Source organism: Pseudophryne corroboree, chromosome 7 (assembly GCF_028390025.1).
Source record: "Pseudophryne corroboree isolate aPseCor3 chromosome 7, aPseCor3.hap2, whole genome shotgun sequence".
NCBI lineage: Eukaryota > Metazoa > Chordata > Amphibia > Anura > Myobatrachidae > Pseudophryne > Pseudophryne corroboree.
The window spans coordinates 296,289,558-296,312,271 of NC_086450.1; positions in this window are offsets into that span (position 1 = coordinate 296,289,558).

Genomic DNA, 22,714 nt, shown 5'->3' on the forward strand with positions numbered 1-22,714 from the left:
TATTGGATTTTTATTAACATATTTTGTGGCAGATGCCTTATTTTCATTTTTCACAGCTCCCAGTTACATACATGTGAGCATACCTGTGTGTCCCAGTTACATGCATGTGAGCATACCTGTGTGTCTTGTTTATTTTATTCATATTTTATTTTTAAATAAAGCATCTCCTTAGATGTTTTAGCATCCCTTTGTGAGCCCCCACAGCAGCCTCGGATCGGGCAAGTTGAGTTTGGGTAAATTTGGTACAGTACTAAGCAGGACTGTGCAGTGAATTTATGTTTTCGAGCCCCTGCCCTAGTAGAGTTTACCACTATACAGTCAAAACTCATTTTCATACTATAAGTAGGACTGTGGGAGGAAGCAATGCTAACCTCTGTCCCAACAGCATGCCTCAGCCTGGCAAGCCAGACATGTTCCTGGCTGTAAGCCACCATGAGACTCCATACCGGGTCTTATTCACTAACTGTTTGTGCCTCACAGGAGCTCCTTGCCCATCTAGTGCTGCAGTGCAATGAAAAGCTGATGTAATGCAAGATCACTGAAACTCTGTACTTCTATAACCGTGAGGTCTTGTGATAACCCTATGCAGCCCTTACATTGTATAATTATTAAGGAGAAAACATTTACAACATAAAGGAGAAGAACCCTGTACAACAAATGAGCATCTTCCAACATGTAAAACATTAATAATAAATCAAAATTAAGGCTGACTAATTGGAGCCATTCAAACCTCTCTCTAATACTGGGTACACAGTGCAAACTAGAAGATTTAGATGAGCAGGTTCAGACAGGGCACCCCTGGAATTATATGGCAGACATATAGACATATGTGTGCTTTGAAAATCTAGTTTTCTCTGGCAATTCCGCTGGATTATGATTCTGTCTCTTCTGAGTCTGACTGGCTTTGGCCACAAATGTGGTCTCATTGGAAAACAGTTCATCAAAATTGTAATTTCCATGTCCACCTTTGCAGCTATATTTTTTCACAAGTCTGGTTGTGATTTTGAATCTTGTTTCATATTTTGCTCTAAGCATTTATTTAAACCTAGGATCAAGTACAGCAGCACCCCTGGAATTATACAACAATGACTCTGGACTTATACAGCAGATAGGCAGCACCCCTGGACTTATACAGCATAGGCAGCACCCCTGGAGAATTACACAACACAGCAGACAGGCAACAGCACCCCTGGACTTAAATAGCAGTGGGGCAGCACTCCTGGACTGATGTTGCAAAGAAAAGACATGTAAAATGGAATTGTCCTTGGGCCCTTCCACCCAAACTTATGTTGTATAAACAGGACATGCACACTTTAACAAACCAATCATTTCAGTGACAGCATCTGCCACACGACTGTGGCTGAAATGATTGGTTTGTTTGGGCCCCACCAGAAAAGAAGGAATTAATCTCTCCTTAAACAAACTGGCTGTACAGAGGCAAGATGTCATCCTCATCCTCCGATTCCTCACCTCCTTCAGGTTTACATCCACATCCTTACAGAGAAATAATTGCACACTGAAGAGGTGGATTTTTTTATATTTTACCCAGGCATGACAATTGTCTTTTTCATCCCATGGACAACAATGGTCTCCACTAGTGCTTTATTCAAACAAACCACATCACCATCAGAATCCTCATTGTCAACTTCCTCCTTAGCTCCAGCTACACCAATATCCTCCTCATCCTGCTGTACTTCTACAGTGACAACATCAATATCAGCAACTGGACTGGCAGTCATCCTCCCAGCAGATGCAGGGTGCATGCAAATGGTGGTAGGAGCCTCCTCTTCCCATACAGTCTTGGGAAGGTCAGGCCTAGACATCACAACCGTGGACACACATGGACTCTCCTTGGGGATTTGTGATATCTCTGAATGCACAGTTGTTTTTTCCTGTGCTTTAACAAGCTTTATTTTTTAATTTTTCGAGAGGGAGGAGGGCTTCCGTCTTCATGAGAAGTTGAGCCACCAGTCATGAGCATAGACCAAGGCCTTAGCCTTTCCTTGCCACTTTGTGTCATGAATGGCATATTGTCAATTTTACGTATCTTATCAGATAATTTCTAGTACTAGGAACTGGAAGTGGTTCCTGATCTTTCACTATTTTTTCCTCCATATTTGTTTCACAGCACCCCTGTATTTTTACAGCATACAAGACATGGCCAGTGTACATTTACTTCCACAGCACCCCTATATTTACAGCACACAAGACAAGGTCAGTGTATCTTTATTTTAACAACAGCACCTCTGTATTTTTACAGCATACAGGATAGGCCAGTATATATTTATTTTCACAGAACCCCTGTATTTTACAGCATACAAGATAGGGCCAGTGTACCTTTATTTTAACAACAGCACCCCTGTATTTTTACAGCATACAGGACAGGGCTAAGGTACATTTATTTTCACAGCACTGCTGTATTTTTACAGCATACAGGACAGGGCCAGGGTACATTTATTTTCACAGCACTGCTGTATTTTTTACAGGATACAGACAGAACCAGCACCCCTTTATTTTCACAGCACCACTGTATTTTTAAAGCATACAGGACAGGGCTAGCACCCCTGTATTTTAACAACACCCCAGTAATTTTACAGCATACAAGACAGGGCCAGTGTACATTTATTTTCACAGCACACCTGAATTTTTACAGCATACAAGACAGGGCCAATGTACATTTGTTTTCACAGCACCCCTATATTTTTACAGCATACAAGACACTGTCAGTGTACATTTATTTTCACAGCACCCCTCTATTTTTACAGTATACAAGACAGGGCCAGTGTACCTTTACCATACCACTGTATTTTTTTAAAGCATACAGGACAGAACTGGCACCCCTGTATTTTAACAACACCCCAGTGATTTTACAGCATACAAGACAGGGCCAGTGTACATTTATTTTCACAGCACACCTGAATTTTTACAGCATACAAGACACTGTCAGTGTACATTTATTTTCACAGCACCCATCTATTTTTACAGTATACAAGACAGGGCCAGTGTACCTTTACAACACCCCTGTATTTTTTACAGCACACTGGACAGAACCGGCACCCCTGTATTTTCACAGCACCCCTGTGTTTTCTCAGCATACAGGACAGTGCTCCTGTTCAGCACAGTAACAGCCAAGACAGCAACTCCCATGTACAGCAGCAGCACCCCTAACAGCACATGACACCACAGTGACAGGACAGCACCCCTAACACCACAGGATGGCAAAGTGACAGAACTGCACTCCTAGAGAGCACACACTGACCCCACCCAACAATACCACCCACAGAGAGAGACAGAGGTCTGTCTCCCTCAGTCTCCAAGTCTGGAGTGAAAATGGCAGCAATGCGTGGCTCTTTATATGGAATCTAAAACCCGCAAGAATCCGACAGCTGGATTATGACGTTTTGCCTTGTTCTGGGATCCGAGTCTGGTGGGAAGTCCTGAGCCACACTTGTTTACTGGGTTGGATTGTGAAGTTCGGGGGGGTTCGGTTCTCTTAAAACCGAACACATTCATCTCTAATTTAAAGTCACTCTGAGCACACATGTCCTAAGGAAGTGATAGGAATCTCGAAATATATTATACTGGACATGATACCAACTATGGGAGAGGGATGATATCCTTCCTAGTGAAGGGAAATAAACTTTTATACAGGTGTGAAGCTGGGATGTGCAGTCGCTTAGGAGGCACTGGCTAGTACCAGAGCCAGGTTTAAACACAATATATGAGCCCAAGGGTTAATGTGGGCATTATACAGATGTGCAGCAGTATACAGTATACTGCAGGAAATTTGGAAAGTTTTGATCAGAGATGTGCGGAAAAGGTAGGCAGGTGAGGCTCTGCCTCACACATACTTTTTACTCCAGAGTTTTGACTATAAAAGATTAGAATAATACAAAGACGAAATTTATAATATATTCCTTGTATTTGTCATATAGTCAAAATTTTGGCTTATACCGGAGTATGACAGGAAAGGCTCTGCCTCAACTGCCTCACCTCACCACACGTCACTTGTGTGACGCAATAGATTGCTGTGAGTAATGGTACGCTCCGCCATATCCTCTTAAAAGACATATTGTCTTTCTACCATTCACTCTATTATTGCATTGCCTATAGAATACTAACTAGAAGCGAGATTTAAAGATACCTTTATGTGCTTTCTTCAACCGTATACATTGTGAGTCTGGGTATGCATTTTCCACAGACCTTATTATTAAAGAAAAAGATACCTTGATGTGTCCCTCTCACCATCCCCATTGTGATTCAGAGTACGCACATAACACTAAGATACCTTGATGTGCTTCTAACCATTGTTATGTTGTCAGTTTGCATACGCATTTATCACAGACCTTTTTTGCTAGACAAAGATTATGGATTCCCCTCACTATCCATATAATGAGCTGGGGTACGCATTCCATACAAGCTTTTTTCCATTAAAAGAAAGAGAAAATGATTTCTTATAAGACACCCATATATCCGATTCCAGCTCCCTACTTGTCTGCATGCATTATTGTGACAATACTACAAATTGTCTTTTCAAAATATTTTCTCGTATATTCATCATCACCATTGTGGAGAACATTGGAAGGGACAAACGATCAACCAAAGAGAAAAGAAAGGAGACATTTAGGATTTCATTATACAGGTAAATTAAAAGGGATGCATGGTTTGATTTATGATTTTTTTTCTTCACATCTCTCTCCTAAACACATTTCCACATTCTCCATTTCTCATGTATCATTCATTTGCATATTTATACTGATCCCCTTCCTGAACCAATATAAACAATAAAGTAATGTGACTGTAAATAATGTGGATATACAGTACAGTAAACATTAGAAATGTGTCCACCTACATGTTACTTTGCTAAGTTTCACCTTGTTAGACACTTTACACTTTTTTTAATAAAGTAGATTACTGTATCAAAAACTATATAGTTAATTACAAACATGCTAAATAAAAAAGCCTCTACATATGATTAGTTAAAAGTCAAAAACATTGTCTCACACATAGCAAAATGCATGAAAGCTGATAAAATAGTTTGTAAACTACATTTTATAGTGGAAGTACAGCTCTCCTGCTACTGTGGTTAGAGCATGAGAGTCCTCTGTTTAGCAGCAAAAGGGGTCATTGCGACCCATTCGTAACTTGTAGGTGGACACATTTCTAATGTTTACTGTACTGTATATCAACATTATTTACAGTCACATTACTTTATTGTTTATATCGGTGGTTCTCAAACTTGGTCCTCAGTACCCCAGACAATTAACATTTTCCAGATCATCTAGCAGGTGCACATGTGTATTCATTACTCACTGACACATTTTAAAGATACACATGTGGAGCTACTGTAATTATTTGAACTGTGATTATGAGAGGATACTCTTCCTGGAAAACATGAACTGCTTTAGGTCCTCAAGACTGAGTTTGAGAACCAATGGCTTATATACAAAAATGTATACTTAGAAGAGTATGCTTTTAGCTACTGTGTACATCCATGACATCATTAAATTGGAGTATGGATGATGAATGCAATTCAATTATAATAGTCCCATAGATGTTTAACGAAAAAAATGGTCAGCTAGAAACCTTTTGCTGTTTTATCATTTTAAAATATTATAATTGTTATTTTAACCTGCCACTTAACTAATATCAGACATAGTGGATTTGGGAATCTGAATTCTTCCTGTTGCATACACTTGAGGTCTAACCCTATGACCTTGAGAAGAACAAATACTATTTGGTAAGTAGTGTAGACAACACAGTGCTTTCTTATTGGTTCAGGAAGGGGATCAGTATAAATATGCAAATGAATGATACATGAGAAATGGAGAATGTGGAAATGTGTTTAGGAGAGAGATGTGAAGAAAAAAAATCATAAATCAAACCATGCATCCCTTTTAATTTACCTGTATAATGAAATCCTAAATGTCTGCTTTCTTTTCTCTTTGGTTGATCGTTTGTCCCTTCCAATGTTCTCCACAATGGTGATGATGAATATACGAGAAAAGATTTTGAATGGACAATTTGTAGTATTGTCACAATAATGCATGCAGACAAGTAGGGAGCTGGAATCGGATATATGGGTATCTTATAAGAAATCATTTTCTCTTACTTTTAATGGAAAAAAGCTTGTATGGAATGCGTACCCCAGCTCATTATATGGATAGTGAGGGGAATCCATATTCTTTGTCTAGCAAAAAAGGTCTGTGATAAATGCGTATGCAAACTTACAACATAACAATGGTTAGAAGCACATCAAGGTATCTTAGTGTTATGTGCGTACTCTGACTCACACTGGGGATGGTGAGAGGGACACATCAAGGTATCTTTTTCCTTAATAATAAGGTCTGTGGAAAATGCATACCCAGACTCACAATGTAAACGGTTGAAGAAAGCACATAAAGGTATCTTTAAATCTCGCTTCTAGTTAGTATTCTATAGGCAATGCAATAATAGAATGATTGGTAGAAAGACAATATGTCTTTTAAGAGGATATGGTGGAGCGTACCATTACTCACAGCAATCTATTGCGTCACACAAGTGACGTGTGGTGAGGTGAGGCAGTTGAGGCAGAGCCTTTCCTGTCATACTTCGGTATAAGCCAAAATTTTGACTATATGACAAATACAAGGAATATATTATAAATTTCTTCTTTGTATTATTCTAATCTTTTATAGTCAAAACTCTGGAGTAAAAAGTATGTGTGAGGCAGAGCCTCACCTGCCTACCTTTTCCGCACATCTCTGATCAAAACTTTCCAAATTTCCTGCAGTATACTGTATACTGCTGCACATTTGTATAATGCCCACATTAACCCTTGGGCTCATATATTGTGTTTAAACCTGGCTCTGGAACTAGCCAGTGCCTCCTAAGCGACTGCACATCCCAGCTTCACACCTGTATAAAAGTTTATTTCCCTTCACTAGGAAGGATATCATCCCTCTCCCATAGTTGGTATCATGTCCAGTATAAAATGTTTCGAGATTCCTATCACTTCCTTAGGACACGTGTGCTCAGAGTGACTTTAAATTAGAGATGAGTGTGTTCGGTTTTAAGAGAACCGAACCCCCCCCCCCCCAAACTTCACAATCCAACCCAGGAAACAAGTGTGGTCAGGACTTCCCGCCAGACTCGGATCCCAGAACAAGGCAAAACGTCATAATCCAGCTGTCGGATTCTTGCGGGTTTTAGATTCCATATAAAGAGCCACGCATCGCCGCCATTTTCACTCCAGACTTGGAGAGTGAGGGAGACAGACCTCTGTCTCTCTCTGTGGGTGGTATTGTTGGGTGGGGTCAGTGTGTGCTCTCTAAGAGTGCAGTTCTGTCACTTTGCCATCCTGTGGTGTTAGGGGTGCTGTCCTGTCACTGTGGTGTCATGTGCTGTTAGGGGTGCTGCTGCTGTACATGGGAGTTGCTGTCTTGGCTGTTACTGTGCTGAACAGGAGCACTGTCCTGTATGCTGAGAAAACACAGGGGTGCTGTGAAAATACAGGGGTGCCGGTTCTGTCCAGTGTGCTGTAAAAAATACAGGGGTGTTGTAAAGGTACACTGGCCCTGTCTTGTATACTGTAAAAATAGACGGGTGTTGTGAAAATTAATGTACACTGACAGTGTCTTGTATGCTGTAAAAATTCAGGTGTGCTGTGAAAATAAATGTACACTGGCCCTGTCTTGTATGCTGTAAAATTACTGGGGTGTTGTTAAAATACAGGGGTGCCGGTTCTGTCCTGTATGCTGCAAAAAATACAGTGGTGTTGTAAAGGTACACTGGCCCTGTCTTGTATACTGTAAAAATAGAGGGGTGCTGTGAAAATAAATGTACACTGCACAGCTACGATCAACTCAGAATGACCCCCAAAGAGTGTAGATTTCAGGAGCAGATTTCAACAGATTTAACTTAAGAACACTAGAGAGCTGTGTAATTAGTGAAGTGCAGCTGGAAGTAATACTGGCTTGAGAGACAGACATAACAGGTAATATCTGTAACTTGGAATACTGCAGCTTAACTGGTTAGATGCACTGGAAACACAAGAAAAGCCTCAGCAGTGCTGAGGCTTCAGAAAGGAAACTCAGCAATACTGAGGCACTGTAGAAAACTAAGATCTGCAGACCTACTGCTAAACAGGAGCCAGGATTTCAACAATGTGACCTATTGCTGTGTCAGTGAGGTAGTAAACAAGAAAGGTTTACAAAGGAGCTGCAGGTCAAAGATTGGCTGCCCGAGTCAGCTAAGGCAAGCAAGCACTCTGACTGGATGAAATGCAGGCATTAGCTCTACAACACAAGTACAACAAGAAAACCTGAACTCTGGGAGAGGCAAGAGATGAATCACTTAGTGCATAAACCAGGGTTTGACAGTCCGATTTATGACAGTACCCCACTCTTTTAGGGTGCCCACTGGACACCAAATAAGATTTGAGAGGAAACTTTAGAAATAATCACCATACAAAATATTTGGAGAAGTGGAATCAAGATGAACTCTTGATCACAATAAGCCTGGTGTCCTCAAAGGTGTTCCCATCTTCCACCTCTAGACCTTTGTCACCAGAACAAGTGGACCATTCACTATTACATTAGTCCATTTAGCAAGTCCATTGGAACAATAAGAGCATAAGAGTCTTTACTTGGAATTGAGGTATGAGACCCCCAGTTACATGAAGCTAGAGTTGCACATTAGCTTGATTGAAACCCATGAGGAACCATCTTCTGAGAACCTGCAGATCTTATTGGAGATACTGGACCCTCTTCCTGTGGAGAGTTATGGCTGGGAAGGATAGGATTCCCCATAATGTAGCTTGAATCATCAATAAAGTCACTGTCAGGATCATAATCTAAGTCAAAAGTGAGCACTGTAACCTTTTCTCTTTGGATAGCAGTATCTATGTCAGACAGTGCATCCATGAGGCTGAAACTTTCCGAGTGACCAGACGAAAAAATTGAGGGAAACATAGCCAACTCTTAAGTCAACCGGTATTGACCTATGAATTGTTTTTTATTTTTCTATTCTTGAAGGCCTGGAAATCCATGATGCGATCAAACAAAGCATGATCTTGTTCAGAGAGCGATGGGTTGGAGAATGGAGCATTGGGCGGATTCTTGGCAGATTAGGTAGAATACTCATATGATCCCAAATTGGCTGTTTTAGAACCAAATATTTTCATTACAGTATCACTAATGGTCTGTAAATCTTGAAGCATCGGATCCCTGGATTTAGTAAGTAGATTATCCCATTCTAAGGCTTCCACTCTGAAGGCCAGAAATAGATATTTAACTATATTGGCAGGAGTATTACTAGACAATGATCGAGACTCCAGAACAGTGAGGTATCAGCATGTTAGAGCATGGAATTGAGCTAGATCTCCATCAAAGTAAATAGGTGATAAAGCATCAGACAAGCTCTCAGAGGATGAATCAAATGACGAATTCTCTGGAAAAAAAAGTAAAGTCAGTCAGTCTGTCAGAGGCACTCGTGAAGAAGGATTCGAATAAGATTCAAGGGAATGGATGCAATTGATACATCTTCAGATTGAAGACTGCTCTTCTCACTAATCACTTATGGATCTTTCTTAACATTAGGTAATACAGTGAGAACATTTTGATGCCAGTGAGTAAAAGCACTAGAATTATTCTCAGAAGGATGAGATAAACTTCTTCCTAAAACTTGTTGGTGGAACTTAATCAGAGAAACAGAACCAGGAATTCTTCCTGGAAAGATAACTTTTGACAAGTCTGATTTTAAGGTCTTTGGGGCATCAGAAAAGTACTTGGAGGTGGAAACATGTAAGGAACAGACAAAAGCAGAAGTAGAGTCAGCCAGAGACACTCCTGACTGGAGGTAGTATACCATCTCCAGTACTGAATAGCACATGGAGTCCCTTTGTGGGTCTGAATGCTTGTAAGCCCCACTTGGGCAGAGGAAAAGGAAACCCCTTGTAGAGCTGAAGAACAAAAGACCCTTCCTGGGGCCATGGCATCGCTTCTCCTTCTGAGATTAGGGATTCAGGATGTTTTGTTATTAGTATCAAAAGCAGCACAGAGGTCAAGATGAATATGCAGAGAGTAGTGGTCCTTAGATTTGACAGCATGGAGGTCATTGCAGACTGTTGTGAGGGCAGTTTCAGCGGGAGAGGAGAGAATAGACTCCAGACTGAAAAGGGTCAAGCAGTGAGTGGGAGGAAAGAAAGGCAGTAAGGCGATTGTAGACATTACACTCAAGGAGTTTGGAGGCAAAAGGGAGGAGAAGATGGGTCAGTAGTTGGAGATGGTGTTTGGATCAAGAGTAAAGAATAGGAAAGATGAGGGCATGCTTAAAGGCAGAGGGGATAGTGCCTGATGAGAGGGAGAAATTGAGTAGGAGGGCAAGATGGGAACAGGGAGAAGTAGGGAGGTAGTGGAGCAGGAAAGAGGGGATAGGGTCAAGTGGGGAGGTGGTGGTGGTGGTGGTGGTGGTGGTGGTGAGGGGGGAACAGATGAGGGCCATGACTTCCTCACCAGATACATGGGAGTAAGATGTCAGAGTTGGTGAGAGGGATAGGAAAGAGTGCTAAAGGATAGGAGGTGGCTAGTTGCTGATGGTCTGGTGGAATGTGATGTCCTGACTTATGGAGTCAATCTTGGATGTGAAATAAGTGGCAAAATCAAGAGCAGACAGTGCGGACGGGAGAGGAGGTGGAGTTGGGCAGAGGAGGGAGTTGAGGGTGGCAAAGAGGCACTGGGGGTTGGAAGACTGGGAGGAGATGTGAATCTTGAAGTATGACTGTTTAGAAAGGGAAAGGGCAGCACTGAAGGAAGAGATCAAAAGTTAGAAATGGAGTAAGTCTGCCTTAGAGCATGATTTCCTCCACTGTGGCTCGGCAGTACGTGAGCATTTTTTAAGATATGTGGTGCATTTGGTGTGCCAGGGTTGAGGTTTAATCTTCGAGGGTGAATAGTGGTCAGTGTAGCGACAGTGTCAAGAGCAGAAGAAAGGGATGCATTGTATAGAGAAGTGGCTTGTTCAGGGCATAAGAGATAGAGAGTAGGAGAGAGAAGTGAGTCAAACAGAGAAAATAGGGATGAGGTGTCAATAGCCTCAATGTTACGCTTTGTGATGGTAGTTGTAGGAGGTAGAGATGGGGAAGCAGAGAGAGATAAGTTAAAACAGAGCGGGCGGTGGTCAAGTGAGGGGAAAAAGGATGTTGGAGAAATCAGAAATATTACAATGGTGATTGAAAACAAGATCCAGTTAGCTCCCATTCACATGGGAGGGTGAGGAGTTCCACTGCGAGAGACCAAGTGAAGAGGTGAGGTTAAGGAGTTTAGAGGCAGGGGATTGTGTGGGGATATCGATAGGGATGTTGAAATCACCTAGGATAATGGAAGGAATGTCAGAAGAGAGGAAGTGAGGAAGCCAGGAAGCAAAGTTGTCTGTGAATTTGGAGGAAATGCCGGGGAATGGTAAATGACAGCAACTCAAAGATTAGCAGTTTGGTAGAGGCGTAGAGCATGGACCTCAAATGTAGAGAATGTGAGGGATGGTTCTGGAGGTATGAGTTGGTAGGTGTAGCTAGAGGTTAAAAGGACACCAACACCACCACCATGGCAACCCTTGGGTCAGAGGGTATGTGAGAATGTGAGTCCTCCAGCAGAGAGAGCAGCAGGAGAAACTATGTCAGAGTTCTGATACTTATCCTTTCTGTGAGTAGAAGAAGAGACCTTAGATCTCAAGGCCCCTAAACTAGCAAACTCCTTGCTCTCGATATCTTAAGCAGAAGACTTAACAGTGTAAGGAGAATTTCAATGTAATTCTGCCAATATCAGGATAATATTGGTTAGAAGATTTTGTAACTGTTCTAACATCTGACAAAGAATTCCAAGTCGTGCAGGATTCAGAACACTCAATAACTAGAAAACCTGTGAGTAATAGAGAGCAGTGGTCTCCTCAGGAAATCTGTCCTTAGCAGAGTTATTTAGTTGAAGATTTCCATATACTCTATGAGCTAGATGATCTCTTTTTTCCAAATTTTAGTTGCCATTAAATTCTTCAGAAACAGGCAGTCGTAGAAAGGGGTTAACAGCATTCAAACAATTTGTGGAAACTGAGAAACAACAATGGCACAATTAGTTACTCCTTGAAGAGCTTTTACATTAATGCTTGCATCATCTCATATTTCTTCAGCCTGTTCATCAGATCCAAACTTGGTTCTTGGAGCGTTTGGATGTGGGGTGAGTTACCTGCGCTCATGTTATATATAGTTGTGGTGCCAGATATGGTAATCAAACATGAGCACACTGCTTGGCTGTGTGACAACAGGAATTATTATAATACAGTACATTACATGTCATTACAATAGGTGAAAAATGCAGTCTGTCCTTTAGTAATACATGGTGCAGTCTTTGTGATATGGACAAATGTGTCCCTTAGTCCAATACTAGTTCTGTGAGGTGCCCTCCAGGAACTCTTCTGGGTGCTGTTTTCTGGAGGGCCAGCATCCTGTACCCTCCACGTGCAACAACGCACCGTGTCCACTGTGTGTACACACTGCTGCTAGTGCGTGGTGGTGTCCTTGTCCTGCGGGGTGCAGCCTGCCCTCTTCTTGCTGTCTTTCAGGCCTTTGGTGTGTGCAAGCCTGCACACCTGATTGGAGATCTGGAGCTGGACCGCCGGGTGCCGTGTCCCTTATGGGTTGCGGGTATCGTGAGTGGTGCTGTGGTGCTGTATGTTGCTTAGGGCATTAGCACATTATAGTTGTTTTTGTTGTTTATTTTAGAATGCATTTGGTTTAATGTCTTTTTAAAACATCTTTCTTTTGAACATCCCTGATAAATGTTTACATTTGTTTTTGTCAGAAACACACACACACACACACACACACACACACACACACACACACACGGATAAGAAAGACCTATGTAAGTTATATGTAATATTACAAAACATGAATTTTGTTTGCATTGTCACATATTAAGGCCTGCAACCATTAAAAATAACAAACATGGCACAACCATATCATTGATTTTGTAGTAAAAGCCTACTTTAAACTAGAGATGAGCGGGTTCGGTTCCTCGGAATCCGAACCCGCCCGAACTTCATGTTTTTTTACACGGGTCCGAGCGACTCGGATCTTCCCGCCTTGCTCGGTTAACCCGAGCGCGCCCGAACGTCATCATCACGCTGTCGGATTCTCGCGAGGCTCGGATTCTATTGCGAGACTCGGATTCTATATAAGGAGCCGCGCGTCGCCGCCATTTTTCACACGTTCATTGAGATTCATAGGGAGAGGACGTGGCTGGCGTCCTCTCCGTTTATAGAGATTCGAGAAGAGAGTGAGACAGAGAGAGACACAGTAGTAATTTGGGGAGCATTAGGAGGAGTACTACTACTACTAGTACTTGCTGAAGTGATAGAGAGAGATAGTGTGACTGTATTATCTGACTTGTGGGGGAGACACTGACAGTGGGGAGCAGTTAGAGTCTGAGAGCAGGACTCAGGACTCAGGAGTACATATAACGTACAGTGCACACTTTTGCTGCCAGAGTGCCAGCCACACTGCCATTGTTTGTGACCACACTGACCACCAATATAATATATATTGTGATTGTCTGCTTAGGACTCAGGAGTACTACTTGCAAGTTGCTGATAGTGTGACCAGTGACCTGACCACCAGTTTAATAATCACCACCAGTTTATGAGTTTAATATATATTATATATATATATATTTAATTGTATATAATATATATATAATATTGTATACCACCTAGCACCTACCCGTGTTTTTTTTTTTTTTTTCTTTCTTCTTTATACATACTACTATAGTAGCTTACTGTAGCAGTCTGCGGTGCTGCTGAGCTGACAGTGTCCAGCAGGTCCGTCATCAGTCATTACATAATAAATATATAATATATATACCTGTCCGGCTGCAGTACTAGTGATATTATATATACATATATATTGATTTCATCTCATTATCATCCAGTCTATATTATCAGCAGACACAGTACGTTAGTCCACGGCTGTAGCTACCTCTGTGTCGGCACTCGGCAGTCCATCCATAATTGTATACCACCTACCCGTGGTTGTTTTTTTTTTCTTTCTTCTTTATACATACTACTATAGTAGCTTACTGTAGCAGTCTGCGGTGCTGCTGAGCTGACAGTGTCCAGCAGGTCCGTCATCAGTCATTACATAATAAATATATAATATATACCTGTCCGGCTGCAGTACTAGTGATATTATATATACATATATATTGATTTCATCTCATTATCATCCAGTCTATATTATCAGCAGACACAGTACATTAGTCCACGGCTGTAGCTACCTCTGTGTCGGCACTCAGCAGTCCATCCATAATTGTATACCACCTACCCGTGGTTGTTTTTTTTTCTTTCTTCTTTATACATACTACTATAGTAGCTTACTGTAGCAGTCTGCGGTGCTGCTGAGCTGACAGTGTCCAGCAGGTCCGTCATCAGTCATTACATAATAAATATATAATATATACCTGTCCGGCTGCAGTACTAGTGATATTATATATACATATATATTGATTTCATCTCATTATCATCCAGTCTATATTAGCAGCAGACACAGTACGGTAGTCCACGGCTGTAGCTACCTCTGTGTCGGCACTCGGCAGTCCATCCATAAGTATACTAGTATCCATCCATCTCCATTGTTTACCTGAGGTGCCTTTTAGTTGTGCCTATTAAAATATGGAGAACAAAAATGTTGAGGTTCCAAAATTAGGGAAAGATCAAGATCCACTTCCACCTCGTGCTGAAGCTGCTGCCACTAGTCATGGCCGAGACGATGAAATGCCAGCAACGTCGTCTGCCAAGGCCGATGCCCAATGTCATAGTACAGAGCATGTAAAATCCAAAACACCAAATATCAGTAAAAAAAGGACTCCAAAACCTAAAATAAAATTGTCGGAGGAGAAGCGTAAACTTGCCAATATGCCATTTACCACACGGAGTGGCAAGGAACGGCTGAGGCCCTGGCCTATGTTCATGGCTAGTGGTTCAGCTTCACATGAGGATGGAAGCACTCAGCCTCTCGCTAGAAAACTGAAAAGACTCAAGCTGGCAAAAGCACCGCAAAGAACTGTGCGTTCTTCGAAATCCCAAATCCACAAGGAGAGTCCAATTGTGTCGGTTGCGATGCCTGACCTTCCCAACACTGGACGTGAAGAGCATGCGCCTTCCACCATTTGCACGCCCCCTGCAAGTGCTGGAAGGAGCACCCGCAGTCCAGTTCCTGATAGTCAGATTGAAGATGTCAGTGTTGAAGTACACCAGGATGAGGAGGATATGGGTGTTGCTGGCGCTGGGGAGGAAATTGACCAGGAGGATTCTGATGGTGAGGTGGTTTGTTTAAGTCAGGCACCCGGGGAGACACCTGTTGTCCGTGGGAGGAATAGGGCCATTGACATGCCTGGTCAAAATACAAAAAAAATCAGCTCTTCGGTGTGGAAGTATTTCACCAGAAATGCGGACAACATTTGTCAAGCCGTGTGTTGCCTTTGTCAAGCTGTAATAAGTAGGGGTAAGGACGTTAACCACCTCGGAACATCCTCCCTTATACGTCACCTGCAGCGCATTCATAATAAGTCAGTGACAAGTTCAAAAACTTTGGGTGACAGCGGAAGCAGTCCACTGACCAGTAAATCCCTTCCTCTTGTAACCAAGCTCACGCAAACCACCCCACCAACTCCCTCAGTGTCAATTTCCTCCTTACCCAGGAATGCCAATAGTCCTGCAGGCCATGTCACTGGCAATTCTGACGAGTCCTCTCCTGCCTGGGATTCCTCCGATGCATCCTTGAGTGTAATGCCTACTGCTGCTGGCGCTGCTGTTGTTGCTGCTGGGAGTCGATCGTCATCCCAGAGGGGAAGTCGTAAGCCCACTTGTACTACTTCCAGTAAGCAATTGACTGTCCAACAGTCCTTTGCGAGGAAGATGAAATATCACAGCAGTCATCCTGCTGCAAAGCGGATAACTGAGGCCTTGACAACTATGTTGGTGTTAGACGTGCGTCCGGTATCCGCCGTTAGTTCACAGGGAACTAGACAATTTATTGAGGCAGTGTGCCCCCGTTACCAAATACCATCTAGGTTCCACTTCTCTAGGCAGGCGATACCGAGAATGTACACGGACGTCAGAAAAAGACTCACCAGTGTCCTAAAAAATGCAGTTGTACCCAATGTCCACTTAACCACGGACATGTGGACAAGTGGAGCAGGGCAGGGTCAGGACTATATGACTGTGACAGCCCACTGGGTAGATGTATGGACTCCCGCCGCAAGAACAGCAGCGGCGGCACCAGTAGCAGCATCTCGCAAACGCCAACTCTTTCCTAGGCAGGCTACGCTTTGTATCACCGCTTTCCAGAATACGCACACAGCTGAAAACCTCTTACGGCAACTGAGGAAGATCATCGCGGAATGGCTTACCCCAATTGGACTCTCCTGTGGATTTGTGGCATCGGACAACACCAGCAATATTGTGTGTGCATTAAATATGGGCAAATTCCAGCACGTCCCATGTTTTGCACATACCTTGAATTTGGTGGTGCAGAATTTTTTAAAAAACGACAGGGGTGTGCAAGAGATGCTGTCGGTGGCCAGAAGAATTGCGGGACACTTTCGGTGTACAGGCACCACGTACAGAAGACTGGAGCACCACCAAAAACAACTGAACCTGCCCTGCCATCATCTGAAGCAAGAAGTGGTAACGAGGTGGAATTCAACCCTCTATATGCTTCAGAGGTTGGAGGAGCAGCAAAAGGCCATTCAAGCCTATACAATTCAGCACGATATAGGAGGTGGAATGCACCTGTCTCAAGCGCAGTGGAGGATGATTTCAACATTGTGCAAGGTTCTGATGCCCTTAGAACTTGCCACACGTGAAGTCAGTTCAGACACTGCCAGCCTGAGTCAGGTCATTACCCTCATCAGGCTTTTGCAGAAGAAGCTGGAGACATTGAAGGAGGAGCTAACACAGAGCGATTCCGCTAGGCATGTGGGACTTGTGGATGGAGCCCTTAATTCGCTTAACAAGGATTCACGGGTGGTCAATCTGTTGAAATCAGAGCACTACATTTTGGCCACCATGCTCGATCCTAGATTTAATGCCTACCGTGGATCTCTCTTTCCGGCAGACACAAGTCTGCTGGGGTTCAAAGACCTGCTGGTGAGAAAATTGTCAAGTCAAGCGGAACGCGACCTGTCAACATCTCCTCCTTCACATTCTCCCGCAACTGGGGGTGCGAGGAAAAGGCTCAGAATTCCGAGCCCACCCGCTGGCGGTGATGCAGGGCAGTCTGGAGCGACTGCTGATGCTGACATCTGGTCCGGACTGAAGGACCTGACAACGATTACGGACATGTCGTCTACTGTCACTGCATATGATTCTCTCACCATTGAAAGAATGGTGGAGGATTATATGAGTGACCGCATCCAAGTAGGCACGTCACACAGTCCGTACTTATACTGGCAGGAAAAAGAGGCAATTTGGAGGCCCTTGCACAAACTGGCTTTATTCTACCTAAGTTGCCCTCCCACAAGTGTGTACTCCGAAAGAGTGTTTAGTGCCGCCGCTCACCTTGTCAGCAATCGGCGTACGAGGTTACATCCAGAAAATGTGGAGAAGATGATGTTCATTAAAATGAATTATAATCAATTCCTCCAAGGAGACATTGACCAGCAGCAATTGCCTCCACAAAGTACGCAGGGAGCTGAGATGGTGGATTCCAGTGGGGACGAATTGATAATCTGTGAGGAGGGGGATGTACACGGTGATATATCGGAGGATGATGATGAGGTGGACATCTTGCCTCTGTAGAGCCAGTTTGTGCAAGGAGAGATTAATTGCTTCTTTTTAGGTGGGGGTCCAAACCAACCCGTCATTTCAGTCACAGTCGTGTGGCAGACCCTGTCACTGAAATGATGGGTTGGTTAAAGTGTGCATGTCCTGTTTATACAACATAAGGGTGGGTGGGAGGGCCCAAGGACAATTCCATCTTGCACCTCTTTTTTCTTTCATTTTTATTTGCGTCATGTGCTGTTTGGGGAGTGTTTTTTGGAAGGGACATCCTGCGTGACACTGCAGTGCCACTCCTAGATGGGCCCGGTGTTTGTGTCGGCCACTAGGGTCGCTTATCTTACTCACACAGCTACCTCATTGCGCCTCTTTTTTTCTTTGCGTCATGTGCTGTTTGGGGAGTGTTTTTTGGAAGGGCCATCCTGCGTGACACTGCAGTGCCACTCCTAGATGGGCCCGGTGTTTGTGTCGGCCACTAGGGTCGCTTATCTTACTCACACAGCTACCTCATTGCACCTCTTTTTTTCTTTGCGTCATGTGCTGTTTGGGGAGGGTTTTTTGGAAGGGCCATCCTGCGTGACACTGCAGTGCCACTCCTAGATGGGCCCGGTGTTTGTGTCGGCCACTAGGGTCGCTTATCTTACTCACACAGCTACCTCATTGCGCCTCTTTTTTTCTTTGCGTCATGTGCTGTTTGGGGAGGGTTTTTTGGAAGGGACATCCTGCGTGACACTGCAGTGCCACTCCTAGATGGGCCCGGTGTTTGTGTCGGCCACTAGGGTCGCTTATCTTACTCACACAGCTACCTCATTGCGCCTCTTTTTTTCTTTGCGTCATGTGCTGTTTGGGGAGGGTTTTTTGGAAGGGACATCCTGCGTGACACTGCAGTGCCACTCCTAGATGGGCCCGGTGTTTGTGTCGGCCACTAGGGTCGCTTATCTTACTCACACAGCTACCTCATTGCGCCTCTTTTTTTCTTTGCATCATGTGCTGTTTGGGGAGGGTTTTTTGGAAGGGACATCCTGCGTGACACTGCAGTGCCACTCCTAGATGGGCCCGGTGTTTGTGTCGGCCACTAGGGTCGCTTATCTTACTCACACAGCTACCTCATTGCGCCTCTTTTTTTCTTTGCGTCATGTGCTATTTGGGGAGGGTTTTTTGGAAGGGACATCCTGCGTGACACTGCAGTGCCACTCCTAGATGGGCCAGGTGTTTGTGTCGGCCACTAGGGTCGCTTAGCTTAGTCATCCAGCGACCTCGGTGCAAATTTTAGGACTAAAAATAATATTGTGAGGTGTGAGGTATTCAGAATAGACTGAAAATGAGTGGAAATTATGGTTTTTGAGGTTAATAATACTTTGGGATCAAAATGACCCCCAAATTCTATGATTTAAGCTGTTTTTTAGTGTTTTTTGAAAAAAACACCCAAATCCAAAACACACCCGAATCCGACAAAAAAAATTCGGTGAGGTTTTGCCAAAACGCGGTCGAACCCAAAACACGGCCGCGGAACCGAACCCAAAACCAAAACACAAAACCCGAAAAATTTCAAGTGCACATCTCTACTTTAAACACTGATATGTACAGTAGTATGTTTTATTTAAAATGCCCCTTTGTTTAAATATCCAAGCTTACATTTAGTGATGAGCTGGTTCTGTTCCTCGGAAACCGAACCCCCCCGAACTTCACCCATTTTACACGGGTCCGAGGCATACTCGGATTCTCCCGTATGGCTCGGTTAACCCGAGCGCGCCCGAACGTCATCATCCCGCTGTCGGATTCTCGCGAGATTCGGATTCTATATAAGCAGCCGCGCGTCACTGTAATTTTCACTCGTGCATTGGAAATGTTAGGGAGAGGACGTGGCTGGCGTCCTCTCCGTTTATTAATGTTGATGCAAATATTTGTGCTTATTGCTTAATTGTGGGGACTGGGGAGCAGCTGTATTATATAGGAGGAGTACAGTGCAGAGTTTTGCTGATCAGTGACCACCAGTTTTATCTGTTCTCTGCCTGAAAAACGCTCCATATCTGTGCTCAGTGTGCTGCATATTTCTGTGCTCACACTGCTTAATTGTGGGGACTGGGGACCAGCAGTATTATATAGGAGGAGTACAGTGCAGAGTTTTGCTGACCAGTGACCACCAGTATTATACGTTGTCTGCCTGAAAAATGCTCCATATCTGTGCTCAGTGTGTTTCATATATCTGTGCTCACACTGCTTTATTGTGGGGACTGGGGACCAGCAGTATTATATAGGAGGAGTACAGTGCAGAATTTTGCTGACCAGTGACCACCAGTATTATACGTTGTCTGCCTGAAAAACGCTCCATATCTGTGCTCAGTGTGCTGCATATATCTGTGCTCACACTGCTTTATTGTGGGGACTGGGGACCAGCAGTATTATATAGGAGGAGTACAGTGCAGAGTTTTGCTGACAGTGACCACCAGTATATATAGCAGTATGGTACGGAAGGCCTCTGCTCATCCTACCTCTGTGTCGTCAAGTATACTATCCATCTAGATTCTATACCTGTGGTGCATTTTAGTTTTGCAGTTTGCTGACAGTGACCACAGTATATATAGCAGTACGGTACGGAAGGCCACTGCTCTACCTACCTCTGTGTCGTCAAGTATACTATCCATCCATACCTGTGGTGCATTTCAGTTGTGCGCAGTATATATAATAGTAGGCCATTGCTATTGATACTGGCATATAATTCCACACATTAAAAAATGGAGAACAAAAATGTGGAGGTTAAAATAGGGAAAGATCAAGATCCACTTCCACCTCGTGTTGAAGCTGCTGCCACTAGTCATGGCCGAGACGATGAAATGCCATCAACGTCATCTGCCAAGGCCGATGCCCAATGTCATAGTAGAGAGTATGTAAAATCCAAAAAACAAAAGTTCAGTAAAATGACCCAAAAATCAAAATTGAAAGCGTCTGATGAGAAGCGTAAACTTGCCAATATGCCATTTACGACACGGAGTGGCAAGGAACGGCTGAGGCCCTGGCCTATGTTCATGGCTAGTGGTTCAGATTCACATGAGGATGGAAGCACTCATCCTTTCGCTAGAAAACTGCAGTGCCACTCCTAGATGGGCCAGGTGTTTGTGTCGGCCACTTGTGTCGCTTAGCTTAGTCACACAGCGACCTTGGTGCGCCTCTTTTTTTCTTTGCATCATGTGCTGTTTGGGGACAATTTTTTTGAAGTGCCATCCTGCCTGACACAGCAGTGCCACTCCTAGATGGGCCAGGTGTTTGTGTCGGCCACTTGTGTCGCTTAGCTTAGTCACACAGCGACCTTGGTGCGCCTCTTTTTTTCTTTGCATCATGTGCTGTTTGGGGACAATTTTTTTGAAGTGCCATCCTGCCTGACACTGCAGTGCCACTCCTAGATGGGCCAGGTGTTTGTGTCGGCCATTTGTGTCGCTTAGCTTAGTCACACAGCGACCTTGGTGCGCCTCTTTTTTTCTTTGCATCATGTGCTGTTTGGGGACAATTTTTTTTGAAGTGCCATCCTGCCTGACTCTGCAGTGCCACTCCTAGATGGGCCAGGTGTTTGTGTCGGCCACTTGTGTCGCTTAGCTTAGTCACACAGCGACCTTGGTGCACCTCTTTTTTTCTTTGCATCATGTGCTGTTTGGGGACAATTTTTTTGAAGTGCCATACTGCCTGAAACTGCAGTGCCACTCCTAGATGGGCCAGGTGTTTGTGTCGGCCACTTGTATCACTTAGCTTAGTCACACAGCGACCTTGGTGCTCCTCTTTATTTCTTTGCATCATGTGCTGTTTGGGGACAATTTTTTTGAAGTGCCATCCTGTCTGACACTGCAGTGCCACTCCTAGATGGGCCAGGTGTTTGTGTCGGCCACTTGTGTCGCTTAGCTTAGTCACACAGCGACCTTGGTGCGTCTCTTTTTTTCTTTGCATCATGTGCTGTTTGGGGACTATTTTTTTGAAGTGCCATCCTGTCTGACACTGCAGTGCCACTCCTAGATGGGCCAGGTGTTTGTGTCGGCCACTTGTGTCGCTTAGCTTAGTCACACAGCGACCTTGGTGCGCCTCTTTTTTTCTTTGCAACATGTGCTGTTTGGGGACTATTTTTTTTAAGTGCCATCCTGCCTGACACTGCAGTGCCACTCCTAGATGGGCCAGGTGTTTGTGTCGGCCACTTGTGTCGCTTAGCTTAGTCACACAGCGACCTTGGTGCGCCTCTTTTTTTCTTTGCATCATGTGTTGTTTGGGGACAATTTTTTTTTAAGTGCCATCCTGCCTGACACTGCAGTGCCACTCCTAGATGGGCCAGGTGTTTGTGTCGGCCACCTGTGTCGCTTAGCTTAGTCACACAGCGACCTTGGTGCGCCTCTTTTTTTCTTTGCATCATGTGCTGTTTGGGGACAATTTCTTTGAAGTGCCATACTACCTGACACTGCAGTGCCACTCCTAGATGGGCCAGGTGTTTGTGTCGGCCACTTGTGTCACTTAGCTTAGTCACACAGCGACCTTGGTGCGCCTCTTTTTTTCTTTGCATCATGTGCTGTTTGGGGACTATTTTTTTTGAAGTGCCATCCTGTCTGACACTGCAGTGCCACTCCTAGATGGGCCAGGTGTTTGTGTCGGCCACTTGGGTCGCTTAGCTTAGTCACACAGCTACCTCATTGCGCCTCTTTTTTTCTTTGCATCATGTGCTGTTTGGGGACTATTTTTTTTAAGTGCCATCCTGTCTGACACTGCAGTGCCACTCCTAGATGGGCCAGGTGTTTGTGTCGGCCACTTGTGTTGCTTAGCTTAGTCACACAGCGACCTTGGTGCGCCTCTTTTTTTCTTTGCATCATGTGCTGTTTGGGGACAATTTTTTTGAAGTGCCATCCTGCCTGACACTGCAGTGCCACTCCTAGGGGGT